The sequence below is a fragment of the Elephantulus edwardii genome, unplaced genomic scaffold (genome assembly GCF_000299155.1).
Source record: "Elephantulus edwardii isolate Elephantulus edwardi_28Jun2011 unplaced genomic scaffold, EleEdw1.0 scaffold00015, whole genome shotgun sequence".
In the NCBI taxonomy this organism is placed as follows: Eukaryota; Metazoa; Chordata; class Mammalia; order Macroscelidea; family Macroscelididae; genus Elephantulus; species Elephantulus edwardii.
Genome location: NW_006399765.1, coordinates 1,040,865 through 1,056,949, shown reverse-complemented (window position 1 = coordinate 1,056,949; position 16,085 = coordinate 1,040,865). Strand labels below are relative to the sequence as shown.

The 16,085-nt window shown below is 37.8% G+C and overlaps 1 protein-coding gene across 1 annotated transcript in view; it reads left to right on the top strand.

The window, feature by feature from the left end:
• Positions 1-16,085, top strand: part of AATF (apoptosis antagonizing transcription factor) — a 130,457-nt gene that overhangs the window by 60,371 nt on the left and 54,001 nt on the right. The window lies entirely within an intron of this gene.

The following is a 16,085-nucleotide window of genomic DNA, read 5'->3' as shown; positions in this document are numbered from 1 at the left end:
TATTATTATTATTTTAATGTGTGTGTGTTGTTGAATTAGATCAGACTGATACAGGAAGAGATTGCTCCTCCTTCTTCAGTTGAGCATCTGGTGTATTCGAACTGCGTGCCTTCAGGATTGCAGCACACCTTCTTGCCACTAGGCCACCAGAGCTCCCTAACCAGTTCCTTTTGATGCAGTAACTTATACATTTCTTCCATCTTCTTTTGATGCTTCCTGGATCATTCAGGATTTTTCCTGTAGCATTTCTCAGTATTGAAACTTCAAGATTGAATTTATATTTTCAGTTCCAGTTTGAGAAATGCTGAGTAAGTTTTTCCTTTTTTATTCTCTCACCCCACGCTCCTTGTGTATTTCATTATAATATTTTGCTTTATCTTTTCAAGCAGCTTTTGAACCCTAAGGTTCAGTTCTTTTACTTGACATCTATATGTTGTTAGGCGCTGTCGAGTTGAGTATGGCTCATAGCAACCCTATGAACAAAAGCCATCCTCACATTTCCTGACACACAAGAACCCAGTGCAGCAGTCACCGTGTAAGTCTACCTGGTTGAGGGTCTGCCTCTCCTTCGCCAACCCTCCACCCTTCGTAGTATCATGTCCCTCTCCAAGGAATAGGTCTCCCTAGCAACATGCCCAAAGTATGTGAGGTGAATCCTCATCATTCTTGTCTCCAAAAAGCACTCTGGCTGTACCCTCTCAAAGAGATATCTATCTATCTATCTATCTATCTATCTATCTATCTATCTATCTATCTATCTAATCTCCTATAAGGTACAGAAAGGGCACTGAAATGTATCAGTTATCTTAAGTTATCTTTTCATTTTTAGAGCAGTGAAATAACCCTATGAGAAAATGAGTCCCTGAGAAGTAACTTCTTTGCAAGTCTTATATTAAATGGAAACGCTCTTTTAATATTGATCTTCATAGACCAAGCCTTACCCTTTCTAGCATACCATTATTTCTTAAATCATACTTGAGCTATAATATGACTTCTTGATAGCATTGCAGTTCCCAGTTTATAAATAAATAAGCATCATTTTTGTTGTTGGTTTTTTGTTTTTTTGGTTTTTTTTTAGAACTAGAAGAAATACTGTGCATTTTAGAAAGTTGATCATTTTTTTTTTTCTTAGAGGGTAAATGATTTTTTAAACTCTTACCATTTAACAATTCTAATGAAAAAAATTCCTGTTTGGAAAGTGGAATTGCTGTAGTATACCAGTAGTGAGGATGTTATGAAAGGAAGTGTTCATTTGCTGAAAGCATTGCAGAGTTTTATTCCCCAGTGGCATTTGGCCTATTTCTTGCCAGAGTTCATCCCTGAAGGCACTTTCTGAAAATATGAAAGTCATAAATGACCATAAAAGAGGAGCTATTCAGAAATGTTTTCAGTATCTATTTTTCATTTTCATGCTTCCTATTAGCTGCTTTTAAACAAAAAGTTCTTTTAGATGTGTTGCCTGCAGCAGTGTTTAAGGCTTTTGTTTTCTTTGTTAACTTTCAAAGGATCTTTAATTTAAGCCTGAGCTGTTAAATACTTGAAGAAGTAACACGTGTGGATAACTAGTTATGGGCCAGCTTCCAGAGTAGGTGGATAGCTACTTGACATCGCACATTTTTATTTAATCCTTTCAGGATGCTCATGCTGTTCTTTGGCTACACTTAACAATAAGCTCTGTAAAATGATTGATTTTTTTTCTTTTCAGAAGGATGTATCTCAAACCTGAAACTGGTCTCTTGTCACCTTATGTTCTGGAATGACTAATTAAGCTTAGATATTGTCCATTCAGTATCTCGTGTCTTATTGGCATTTTATATGTTGCTCCTAGCTTTAATTAATTTTGATATGGTCTGTCTTGTCACCTTAAATCTAACCAAGAGTGTCTCAGGAAAGACATAATAGATTTGCTCTTCTGATAACCACTTTGACACGTTGAATTTCTCCTCTCATTTGCTATCAAGACATGTCTATATCTGCCCTTGTCACATGCTGAACTTTTGTATCCATGACATTAGATGATGTCATAAACAAGTAATTACTAATTTGGTAAACTATTGAGTTTATAATGTTGAGAAATAGAAAAGAGGCAAGGTTCCTGATGACATGGTTTACTTTAATTAAATTAGTGGGTGATTAATGTGGACATTTGGTCTGGTGACTTTAATTGTATGCATTTAGATATTAGTATTAGTAAGAGCTATCTGTCCGTACAATTACTATTGGTTCATGCCTTTTCAGTGGTTCAGTTAATGGTTAATAGCATGGTGTGGGTTTTTTAAAAAAATTATTTATTTTATATTGATTTGCATACAAAATTTCATATACATTGTGTTTCACTCATGTCCATTGCGTTTCATGCTATCCTTCATTCACATTGTGTTTCAATAAGATCATTCCAATACCTTGTGTTTTATAAACTTAGTCACCATTGATCTATGCCCACTATCACATCTTTTCAAGTCTCCTTTAGATCTATCCTAATTCCTTCAGCCCCTCTCCCAATCCACCAAACTCTGACCTTCTGATTTAGTAACATGTTGTAAAGTTTTATTTGAAGTTGTTCTTTCATAAGAGTTTTTGGAAAACAGATGCCTTTTGTTCAGAGCAGTATTTTATTTTTAATTTTACATAAAATGTTAATATTATTTGGAATCTAGATAGTGCTTCATAAAAGTTGGATACAATTTACTATAACTAGATCTTGATAGTGATTCTAGATGTGACATGTCATACAGCAAAGAAGAAACCACTTCAGTTTAGCTGTTAAAAGAAATCCCAAACTCAAAGCCAATTTCTAATTAAACTTTAGTTTTAATAATTATAAGATTATTTAATGACCATGTATAAGAATTTTACTGGTTGAATAAGGTAGTTTTTCTGTTGCTTCTTAAGACCTGTTTCAGGTGATAGCAATTCCATTGTTTATCTGTCAGTGTTCAGACCCAATTGTGGCATCAGTTTTGGCATTAGGTTGCCAGTTTAGGCTTACCATTATAGATAGAGGCTGCACAGAATGGGAGGCTCAAAGCTACATTTTAAATACAGGGTTGTGAAATTATATCAGAAAGCAGTGCTGGGGAAGGGACACATGATTGATCCTCATTTCTTTTGGCTTCCTTGCTTTATAAAATATCAGTGCATGACTTTAGCACTACTGTTACTTTTTTTTAGATTTATTTAAATTTATTATTAATTTCAGTAAAAATTTACAGAGACTTTAGATTTCCATTCATTCATTGTTGCACTTTTCTCCCCTCCCAACCCTCCCTCCTAGTACACTACCCTCTTGGAAAAGTAAAAGAAGAATTCTTTCATTAACTTAAGAACTAAGTCTAAGAGTACATTTTATGGGGCTAGCTAGGAGAGAGGTAAGAGTTACCTTAGAGCAACTTTAAGAAACTTTTTCAAACACAAGTGGTAAATTGTTTACTAGGAGTTTACTAGGTAAATGTGTGGCCCAGACTGTCTTTTCTCTTTTAATAAAACGCAAAGTCAGTTAGCTGGTTGAGGGTAAATGAAACACAGAATTCTAGCAGTACATGAGTGCCTCAGCTGAAGAATTTTGCATTCCTAAAGAAATGGAGAATACCACAAGACATTATGTCGTGATATTAAATTGTATTCAATTTATTGCTCTTAAGTAACTTACAGAAAAATGTTTTAGCAAACAAAGTTGTAGCTAGGAAGCATCTGCAAAAAGAATATGTGCTGTGGCTCTAGAATAGAATAGAACACAATCTTTTAATAATTACATGACAATTTTTTGAGGCTATTGAGCTCAGACAGTCTTTTTACCAGTGAGGAAGCTAACATCTAACCACCCACTGCCACTGAGTCAGTTCCAACTCATAGATAGTGACTGTAGGACGGAGTCAAACTGCACCGTTGGATTTTCAAGGCTGGAAATCTTTATAGACACAGCTGCCTTTTCTCCCTTGGAATAACTTTCAGTTAACAGGCAAAGATTTCATAGGTATGTCATCATGACCCCTCAGTTAGAGCCTGGAAGAAGTAAATTACTGGCGTGACAGTAGCCTGTTTAGTAGATACTGAACTCAGGTGTTCTTGCTTGTAATTTTACTCTCTTTCTGTATGGTAGGTTGCCTTTGATGGGACAAGTTTAAAATGTCTTCTGAAATGTCTGCTTCAGATTTAGGTATGTTTAGGAAATTGGAGATCCAAGTGAGTTTCGCACACAGTTATGAACTTCATTTAATGCACTGTTGTTATGTCAAATTTTAGGTTCATAAAAGCTCAAACACTTAGCTGTCTAGTGAAATCTGACTCCTAGCCATCCTCTGCTTTCCGGTACTGTAAATCATAGTGGGAGGAGGCCTCGCATCATTCTCTCACATAGCTGCTGGTGAATCTGATCCATTTTTTGGTAAGCAGTGCAGTTTTCTGTGGCGACTGTGGCACTGTAGTTCCCCTTTAAAAGTCTGATTATTAGGGAGCTCTGGTAGCCTAGTGGCAAGACGCTGCACTGCAATCCTAGAGGTACACGGTTCAAATCCACCAGATGCTCTCCTGGAAAAGGAGGGGGCAATCTCCTGTACCAGTCAGATCATTGAAAGTAGACTAGTACTTACTTTGGACTAGAGGAGGTGGGTAATTGAGGAGAGTGAGGGTAACAGCTAGTGGGATGAAAATATTGTAAAATTTAATGTGGTAGTAGTCAACTCTGTTAATATACACAAACCAGTCCATGATATAATTTACATTATGTATTATATGGCATGTGGAAACTCTTATCTCAATAGAGCATCTTTTGTCTTTTCCTTTTAAAATTTTATAGATACACATTTTCATATACCTTTATACATATTTTAATGAAAGTTTACAGAAAACTTAGATTTACATTCACTCATTGTTGCATAATTTTCCCTAGCCCCTGCCCCCCAGTTTACGTTTCTCCTTTTTCTCGTTTTAAAAAGGTTCTTTCATTGTTGCACAGTTTCCTCCTTCCCCCAATACAGCATTTTTTTTAAAAGGGAGGGAAAAGGGAAGTGAGATATAGATATAGATATAGATATAGATATCTGTCTGTCTGTCTGTCTATCTATCTATATGTTGTTTTATCGTCTGGTCGGAACCCACCCGTAGCTGACCCTCTGGCAATTAATTGCACAGGAGGAGATTGCCCATCCTTCTCCCGCGTAGCAGCTGGTAGCCTCAAACCGTGTACCTTTAGGATTGCAGCACAGCTTCTTGCCACTAGGCCACCAAAACTCCTTATAGATATGTATCTCAGATGCTACAGGTATCAAGAAAGATAGCTGAGAATTGACCACCAGTTTTATAAAGTGGAAGTCATTGGTAATACTGAGAAAGGACTGCCACGAGAGACTGGGAAGAGAAACAGTGGAGCAGTGGGTATGGACAGCTCTTCAGGAGGTTCATTGCAAAGGAAAGAGATGGTAGAAGTGTGGAATCAAGAGAAAAGTTCGTTTTGTTTTGAAGGTAAACTCACCCACTGACAGCACATTCATTCTCACTTTTGAGGGCTCTTTTGTTTTTTTTTGCTGATAGAAAATTAATGTTGCAAGAAAGAAGTGAGGATCATGCCAGGTATTCAGGCAGAGAGTGCTGAATCTCATGAACAGTTCCTCATGAGAGGACAGAGTCTGTGAAAACAGTTGCAAGTAGATAAGGTTGTGGGAACATGTGGAAGTTCTCCACTGTGTGCTTTTTTATGTATTTTTTTCCCCCACCTGCCTGAGAGGTATAACATTTATATTAACATCCAGGGCATTTGTAAATTGATGAAAGCAAACATTGTTATACTCCCCTTAGAAGGCATTCCCCCCCCCATTACAGTGTTTTTTTGTTTTTGTTTTTTTAAAATTTTATTTTATTAATTTTAATGAACATTTACAGAGATTTTGGATTTCCATTCATTTATTATTGTACTTTTCTCTCTGCCCAGCCCTCTCCACCATGTTTTGTTTTGTTTTGTTTAACTTAGTTCACTTATCCACTATGTGGTGGCCATAGCTGGAGCTTGAGTCCTCTGCACAGAAATTCTGGTGTGAGTCTTTACAAGATGGTCAGTGAATCCTAGTAGGCAGATTTGGTGAACACAGTCTCTTTCCAGAGGTCTGGGGTCAAGTAGCTGTAGTTCTTGGAGATGGCATCAAAGGTGTTTTTATGAATTAAGAGACGGAAAGAGAAGTGATATGACAGGGACTCGAGATTGAAGAATAGAGGTGGACGTATAGAAAAGCTACCTCAGAGACTGGAAGAGTAAAATGTAGTAGAATTATTAAGTAGCACAGAAGATTCACATAAGATTAATGGTAATGACTTTAAAGTGAGCAATGCTATTTCGGCCTTGTTGTTGTTATGTGCTATAGATTCTGAATTGACGCATAGCTCACCCTCCAGTGGATTTTCAGAGACAGTAAATTGCGCAAGAGATTATCTATCCTTCTCCCACTCTGCAACTGGTGGATTACAACCACATGCCTTTGGATTGCCACACAGCTTCTTACCAGTGTTGTTGTTGATTGCTGCTGAGTTGAGCACGACTCATAGCGACCAAGAAGGCCTGAAGCCTTTCTATAACTATTATAATTTATCAAAGTTCATAGAGTTTCCAGAGGCATGTGGTTTGGGAAGTGGATGCCACTCCTGCTTCCAAACCACTAGGCCACCACTATTGTGGTGGTTGTTAGGTGTCGTCGAATATGACTCATTGCGATTCTGTGAAAACACATCCTACATCTGAACTCTATCCTGTCTTAATGCCATCCTCAGAAATATCGAACACTTTATGAATTTGCGTGTCGTCCTTGCACAGGGACCTGTGATTTAGTATGATTTTGAGTTTTGCTAACAAAGTACAGATACGTAATCATTTAGCTACAGTCCTGATATTAAAAAGTTCTGAAACCATAGTGTTAGTTTGCTTGTTTTGGTGAGTTGAACTGATTATTGTCCCCATATTTGATCTGAATAGTCATAAGATTTAATAGGCTTTATCTTTTATGTCACATCACCATGAGTTGGGCTGACTCAACAGCATCTAATCATTGCCACCACTACCCTTTTGCTACAGAATAGGAATGTATTTTATTTTGGGCTGCTATCCCAAATGTTGCTAGAGCATTTGTGAAAATTATTTATGCCAGAAAGATACTTATGAACTATGCAAAGACTATGTGTGGATCATAACAAATTACGGATTACAGTGAGAAGAAAGGGGATCTCAAAACACTTAATTGTGTTCGTGCAAAGTCTGTATTTAGATCAAGAAGCAGTTGTCTCAACAGAATGAAAGATTACAGCATTCAATATGGATTACATCTCAGTATCAGGAAAATAAAAATCTTCAATGCTGAACCAATAGGTAACATCATGATGGATGGAAAAAAGAATGAGATTGTCAAGGATTTAATTTTACTTCAATCCACAGTCATTACTCATGGTAGCAGCAGTTAAGAAATCAAAGAAAGTGTTGCATTGGGAAAAATCTCTTTGTAAGGACTTCTTTATTTTTTTCACCTTCCCTTCCCCCTCCCCAAGTTGACTTTTTCCCCCATTAGTTTATTTACAAAATTCTAGTACAAATTCAAACAAATTCTTTTAATTTCCATCACCCCTCCCCCCATCAAATTGTACAACCCAATGATTAATCCCCTCCTCACCTTGCACATCTACGTCCCTCTGCTTCCAGCCTCTCCCACCCCTCCTGGATCCTTATACTCATTCTACAATAACAGTCTTACACAATATTTATCCTTGTGGGACTGAGTTAGTTCACTCAACATAATGTTCTCCAATTCCTCCCAAGTTAGGTAATAATTTATAAAGTTATTGCTTCTGTGTGCTGCATAGTATTCCATTGGTGAATGTACCATAGTTTCTCAATCCATTCGTTTGTGGTTGAACATTTGGGCTGTTCTCATGTTCTTGCAATGGTGAATAATGTTGCTATGAACATTGGTGTGCAAATCTCAGTTTGTGCCTCAGTTCTCATATTCTCAGGGTGTATTCCGAGTAGTGGAATAGCTGGGTCATATGGAATTTCTGTGTTCAGCTTTTTTTTTACAGCTTTTTTTAATTTGGAACTGTTTGTATGAGTACAACAAAACTAAATTTGGAGACAGTGCATATGAGTTTGGATATCGTTAGTTTATTACAAAAGAGAGACATAGAGATTACTTACATGATGGAAGATTTCAGATGAACTTCAGTGGAATGGGCAGCTTCACATGATGCCATTTCAATAGTGATTTATTTCAGTCCACATACTTCCCAAGAGTGTCACCATCTCTAAATAAGAAATAATCCTTGACATCTAGAACTACTTTGGTGCCTCCATATTCTGGAAGGAGAACTTTGTCTCCAACTTTTCACACTGACTGGCTGAATTTTTCCACCCTTTCCTTTAGATCCGGATCCAACAGCTACTACTGTTGCTTGCAATACTTTTCCTTGAGTTTTTTTCTGGAAGCATAATGCCTCTTTTGGTTATAGTTTCAGCTGCACTCCGTTCCACCAATACTCGGTCAAAGAGGGGAAGAAACCTTCTAAATGCCTGTCCTGCTGTGATTTTGATCATTGCAGCTTGCACCTTACTCCCGCTATGCCGCGGCAAGGAGAGACTCACAAAACTGACTATGTTCAGTTTATAAGGAAGTGTCAAACTGCCTTTCAGAATGGTTGCACCATTTTACAATCCCACCAACAATGTATAAGGGTTCCTTTCTCTCCACATTCTCTCCAACATCTATTACTTGCTGCCCTGTTAAACTTTGCCATTGTTAATGGAGTGAGATAGTACCTCATTGTGGTTTTGATTTGCATCTCTCTTATTGCCAGTGATTTGGAGCATTTCTTCACGTGTCTCTTTGCTATTCAAATATCTTCCTTTATGAAAATTCTTTCCATGTATTTTGCCCATTTTGTAATTTGGGTTTATCAGTCTTTTTCTTGTGGAGGCCCAGGAGTATTCGATACGCTTTTGTTATAAGCCTCTGTCTGAAATGATATTACCAAATGTTTGTTCCCAGTCTGTAGACTCTCTTCATGCTTTGGGAAAAAGTTTTTGATGTGCATAGAGATTTAATCTTTAGAAGGTCCTGTGCATCAATTTTATCCTTTTCAGATTGTGCATTTCTGGTTGTATTTGGCAGTCTCTTTATACCTTGGAATAGCACTTCTTGTCTCTTAAGAACGTTATGGTTTTGGGCTTTATTCCCAGGTCTCTGATCTACCCTCAGTTGATTTTTGGGTGTGGTGGGAGGTGTGGATCCTAAGTTAAGGACCTCTTTAAAGTGCCAAAGACTATGGATGTCAGTTTAAAGATGTGTTTGATCAAAGTCATGTTAGTTTCAGTTGCTTCCTGTCCTGAGAGTTGGACAGTGACTGAGAAAGACCAAAGAATTGATGTCTTTGAATTCTGGTATTGGAGAATTATATTGAATATGCCATAGACTGCCAAAAAGAACAAACAGATCCATCTTGGAGGAAATGTAACCAGAATGCTCTTAGAGGCAAGGTTAGGACATGCCGTCAGAAAGGGACAGTCTTTAGAAAGATTTCATATTGGGAAAGGTTGGGAGGTCAGTGGAAGACCAAGCTCTCAACAAGATGGATTGACACAGTGACCTCAGCAGTGAGCTTAAGCATGATTCAGACTGTGAAGATCTTACAGGATAGAGCTGTTGTTCATAACTAGCTATGAATTGTAGTTGACATGATGACTCCTCACAACATATATATTGTATACATATGGAAGAAAGATGGGCAGTCTCCTCTCATGGGATTTATAGCCTCTGAAACCCGCAAAGGGTCACATTCTACAGAACATAACAGTAAGTTTTAAAATTCTGAATTGAAGCATTCTGAAAATACTTCAATTTCCAAGGAACTGTAGGTCTGCATAAAGAAGGGACAGTGCACAAGAGAGCTGTGAGTATACTTCAAAAGTGAGATCCTGATGGACTGTGGAATCATACATGTGCAGGTAAGGAGGAAAATGAACACATGAGGAGAGGATGAAGGATGCTAGTGAGGCTGAAGAATTTTTGAGGTCTGCATGGTAGAGGAAGAATACTGGAAAGATAGGGGGAAATATTTTTTAGCTGGACTTTTGATACTTAAAGGACATAATGACAGAAAGCAAGTTAGTATCATTGATATTTCATACCTGTGAACCCCTTTTAGTTCTCTACTTCTGAATGACTTCCTAGTTACTCTTTTTACATGTTGTTGTTGTTTTGTGCCGTCGAGCGAGAACTAACCCATAGCTAACCCTTCATTAGGTTTTCAGAAGCAATCAGTCGCATGGGAGGAGATTGCCTGCCTGTCCTTCTTCAGTAGAACACCTGGTGGATTCAAACTGTGTGCCTTTGGGGTTGTAGCACAGCTTCGTACTGCTAGGCCACTAGAACTCCCTCTTTTTATATAAGAAATGCATTATATCACATATAGTGATGTTAAAAAATTGCCAAAGAATGACCGGAAATAGACAGTGATTGTGCTGGTGTCCCAGGAGATCTTTCTACTCATTGCCATTGAGTCTGAACTGACTCATAGCTGACCTTTTATTGGGTTTTGGAGGTTGTAAATTGGACAGAAGATGTTTGCCCATCATTCTGAGGAGACGCTGGTGCATTCAAACCGTGAGAGAAATGCAGCCTTGAGTTGCAAAACTAGCCATGAACCACATATGCTACCAGAGTCCTCCAAAGGTTATATAACCTTTCTTTTCCACCTAATTATTACTGGTAGATTCATGCATTGCTTTTTATGGCATGTGTAAGAAAGAGTGGGTTAACACATATGTAGTCATTATAAAATTATTTTTCTTTTTCAGGTAAAAGAAAGGAAAACAAAATTTGCAAACAGAAGTCCTTTAGCATTTGAGTTGCTTATTCTGACTGTGTCTTCCAACATCAGAGGTTAATACTCATAGTGATTTACTTACACTTCTAGTTAATAATTAGATATTGAGAGGCATCATATATCATGGCTCTTGGAATATATAGGGTCTGATGAGAAAGTTTTCTGTTTTGACTTGTAAATTTTATCCCAAATTGCCTACCCTAGTGAAATAGTAGGCCCTTTAAAATAGTTTAGGACTTATGCTGAGAAAACTGTGTTACTTTATTCAGTGAATAAATTCATCATTCCTTCCAAATCACAGATCTTAGCAGTAGCTCTGGAGTGGAGGCATGATGCAATGCTGAATCACAAAGTGGAAAAACTAATCTAATCTTTAAAGACCAAAGGCAGTGAGGCAGAATTGGGCTGGCTTTTTTAGTGGTAACCTCTAGCTATACATGCTCCTATTTTAGTAACTATGGGTGGATTATTTGTAACTTTGAAAGGAAGATACTTGGAGTTTATTCACATATCCTGATTCTCCACCCTATCCCTCATTCTTCCCTGTATTATTCTCCTGTATGTATTTTCCTATATGTATATTCTCCTATATGCTTTTGCAAATGGTGGGTGCTTTCATCCTTGGTCACAAGATCTGGAGCACTGTAGGCTATTTAGCTCATTTCAGAAATGTTGCTGGATAATCATTGTGAATAGGACAGTCAGTGGTGACTGCCCCCTAAAAGCTCACAGCTGAGCAAAAGAGATGATATGTAAAAACAACTGGACTGCTTAGTCATACTAGAGAATTAAGAAGAGGGGGAAATTAATAACAGTTTGGGGAAATTAGAGAAGGCTTCAGAGAGGAAGAGATAGCATTTGATTTAGACCTTCAAAGAAGGATAAGTTGGACCTTTGATATACTGAGATGGGAAGTCTTCTAAAGGGGAAAGAAGTGTATGATCTGAGGATAGTGGAAATTGTTGATCATGGAAAGGTAATATCAGTTTGTTTGAACAATATTTATTTGAACAATAGATTAAAAGATAAAGGAGAGAATTATAGTTGTTCCAGTTAATCACATCTAATTGAGGAAAGTTCTATAATAAATAGCACACTTTTCAAGTATTGACTAATATTTTTGTATTTCTATGCTGCTTATTTTTTTTTTCATTTTATTCTACTTTATTTCTCATTTTTAATCTGCTTTTGAAAATCATTGGAAAAGAAAATGATATTGTTCTATGTTGTTGTTGGTGTTCTCTCTGGTAGTATTGTCTGTACAAAATTGCACCGCTACACCTTTGTGGTGGTCAAATCCACCATTGTTAGCAGCTGTGATACCTTTTTTTTTTTTTTAAATTATTTTTGTGTGAGTGTACCGTCAAATCAGAGCTGACTGGTACAGGAGGAGATTGTCTCTCCTTCCCCAGCAGAGCATCTGGTGGATTTGAACTGTGCGCCTCTGGGATTGTAGTTGCAGCTCCTTGCCACTAGGCCACCAGAGCTCCCCTAGCTGTGATACTTTTAACTGTAAAGTCTGATGGTATAGCCCTCCCCAAGATTGCTCTCACTTCATATAGTAGCCACAAGTTTAGGGATCTTCAGAGCCACCCTCACTTTTAACTAGGTAGCTACAAATTTGAGAATCTGTGACAACTCTTGGATTTGAAAAGTCACTAGAATAATGCTTAACATTCAAAGAATTTGCTTGCATGTGATTTCAGTGATACTGTTTGATAATTGCACACTCTGTTGAATCACCTTTTTTGGGAATAGAAATAAATATAGATATTTTTCAATCATTTGGCCAGGTAGCTGTCCTCCAGATTTCTTGGCACAATTTGATGAGCACATCCAGGGTAATATCTGTTTATTGAAATATATCAATTGGTATTCCCTTAATTTCTGGGGCTTTGGGTTTGTTTGGTTTGGGGATTTTTTTGGGGGGTGGAGGGTGTTTTTTTGAGTTTTTTCCTTCAATTACTTCATCCGTCAGAGCAGCTTGAACTTCCTCCTTTATTTTTTTATACTGCTTCCTGAAATGGTTGTCAACCAGTTCTATTTGGTACAGTGACTCTGTATTCCTTTAATCTTCTTTTGATGCTTCCTGGATTAATCAATAGTTTGTCCATAGCATCTTTAAATGTTGTAGTTTTTCAATTCCTTCAGCTTGAGACATGCCGAGTGAGTTCTTTCCTTTTGATTTTCTGGCTTCAGCTCTTTGGACATTTCATTATACAACCTTGCTTTGTCTTACTGAGCTACCTTTGGAATCTTCAGGTCAGCTCTTTATCTTCCTGATTCCATCTCTTTGTTTTGGCATTGTAGTGCAATATTCAGAGTCTCTTCTGATATTTATCTTGGTCTTTTCTTCCGCCTCTGTCTTTGTAATGACCTTTTGCTTTCTTCATAAATGATATTCTTGATATCATCTGACAGCTCATCTGGTCTTCCTTCACTAGTGTTTTCAGTGCCTCAAATCTGTCCTTGAGATGGTTTTTAAATTCAGGTGGTATATACTCAAGGTCATATTTGGGAACTTGTGGATTTGTTTTCATTTTCTTTGGCTTCAATTTGACCTTGTAGTTGTTGATGGTCTGTTCCACTGTCAGCACTTGGCCTGGTTTTCCCTACTGATACTGAATTTCTGCAACAATTCTTTCCACAGATGTATCAGTCTGATGCCTGTGGAGCCCATCAGATGAGGTCCATTGTGTAGAGTCTCTAGTTGTGTTTTTTATAAAAGGTATTTGCAATGAATAAATAATTGATTGCACAAAATTATATAATTCTAAGGAGACTGCCAAATACAGCTAGAAAGAAACAATCTGGGGAGGATAAAATTAATGAATGGGACCTTCTAAAGATTAAATGCCTGTGTTGTTGTTAATGTTATGTGCTGTCGAGTGGCCTGCAACTCATAACGACCCCGATATACAACAGCCCTAAACTCTGCCCTATCCTGTGCCAATCTCACCACCTCCGACACACCTACCTCTATTACCCCAGTCACTAAATTAATCTATCTCTTCGAGGGTCTTCTCCTATGCTGTCCCTCCACCTGCCCAAACATGACATACCTCTCTAATGACTGGCCCTTCTTGCAACATGTCCAAAGTAGGTCAGACAGAGCTTCAGAGTCCTTGCCTTCAAGGACCAGCCTGGCTTCACCCTCTCCAGGATAAACTTGTTTGTTCTTCTAGCAGTCCATGGTATGTTCAGTACTCTTCTCCAGTACCATAGCTCAAAGGCATCAACTCTCATTCTGTCATCACTAGTCATTGTCCAGCTCTCTGATGCATAGCAAGTAATTGCAAAGCCATGGCCTGTGTCAAGTGCACCTTAGTCTCCAGACTGACATTCTTGCTCCTTAATACCTTGGCGAGGTCTCTGACAGCAGCCCTTCTCAGTGAAATTCGTCTTTTAATTTCCTGGCTGCTGATACCAAGAGTGTTGATTATAGAGTTAAGCAAACTAAAGTTGTAAACAGTCTCAATTTCTTCATCATCCATCGTGATGCTGCCAATTGGCCCAGTGGTGAGAATGTTTGTTTTCTTGATGTTGAGTTTCAATCCATATTGAAAGCTGCAGTTCTTGACCCTCCGCAGCAAGCGCTTCAGGTCCTACTCAGTTTCAGCAAGCAGGGTAATGCATAATGCAGATTGTTGATGAGTCTACTCCGAATCCTGATGCCACATTTCTCCTCATAAAGCCCAGCCTCCTGGATAATCTGTTCTGCGTATAGATTGAAAAGATATGGATAGGACACATCTTTGACACACACCCTTCCCAATTTTGAACCATGCAGTGTTTCCTTGCTCTGTTCTGACAACTGCCTCTTGGTCCAAGTATGGATTTCGCACTAACACAATCAAGTGTTCTGGGATTTCCATTATTCTCAGAGTCAGCCACGGTTTGTTGTGATCCACACAGTCAAATGCCTTTGTATAGTCAACGAAACACAGATCGACACTCATCTGGTACTCTCTGCTTTCATCCTAGAAAAGTTAAAATACTGTGATTTTAAGGAGTCCTGAGATGACACTGCTCTTTGGGGTTTTCCTTGTTATTTGTATATTTAAAATAATGTTTGTGCTGTTGTTTATCAGTTTTAGTCATTATTGACTTCTGTTACGGTAGTGAGGCCCTCAGTCTTCTAGTCCTCTCCTTTCTACTTGTAATTGTCCATTCTCACAGTATCCTAACATTTCAGTTTTATCAAACAAGTCAGTTATTTACAGTATTCTGACTAAGTAATTGTGGTTCACAAGCAATGTACTGTGATTACATTTTCTTGCAGTTTTTTCCTCTCAAGTTAATAGTGTTTAGTTTTTAAAATATGTGTTTAGTTTGTAGAAATCTGTTTATCTCCCCTATGCTCTAAATGCCTTGAATACATAAAATAACCTATCATTTCCCCCAGCGCACATCACTTTTTCCCTGGAGCCTCCACTCTTTGAGCCCTGGATGACCATTTCTTTTTATAGTAGTTGCTCTCTGTACCTGTCCAGTCAGTACCTCCAGGACTTGCCTTTGTTATCTCCCAGTGTTAAACATCTGTTTTCTAAGATCTTAAGTATTTTTCTTCCTTAATGGATGTTCTCATTTTAGTGAAGCATATCTCCTAGCTTCCCATGAGAGAATGTGTGCAAAGTAAATGGTGGAGTTTTTGCTTGTAGGAAAATGTCTTTATGTGATTCACAATTAATAGAGAATTCCATGATTGATGAGAAAAGATTGAAGCTGTCAGTGTTTTCATTATATTTGGTTCCACAATCAACACCCATGGCCTTAGCAGTCAAGAAATCAGAAGACGTGTTGTATCGAGCAAATCTGCTGTCAAATCCTTACAGTACTAAAGAATAAGAATTAAAATTTGATGACTGAGATTTGCCCAAACCCAAGGCATGGTATTTTCAGTTGCTTCATCCACATGTAAAAGTTGGACAATGAATAAGGAAAATGGAAGAATTTATTAATGCCTTTGTATTGTGGTATTGCAAAATTGTTTTGGCTATACCATGGCTTGTCAAAAGAAAAACAAATCTGTCTTAGAACTGCAGCCAGGGTCATTTGGAGACAAGAATGCTGAAACAGTTTGTCTCACATATTTTAAACATGTTTTTCCTTGGGAAAAGTAGAGCAAAAAAGAAGTCCCTTAGCTGAATGGAGACAATTATTGCAACAGTGTGTTTTAGCATGACAGAGATCATGAGGATGGCATAAGATGGGACAAGGTTTTGAAATATTGT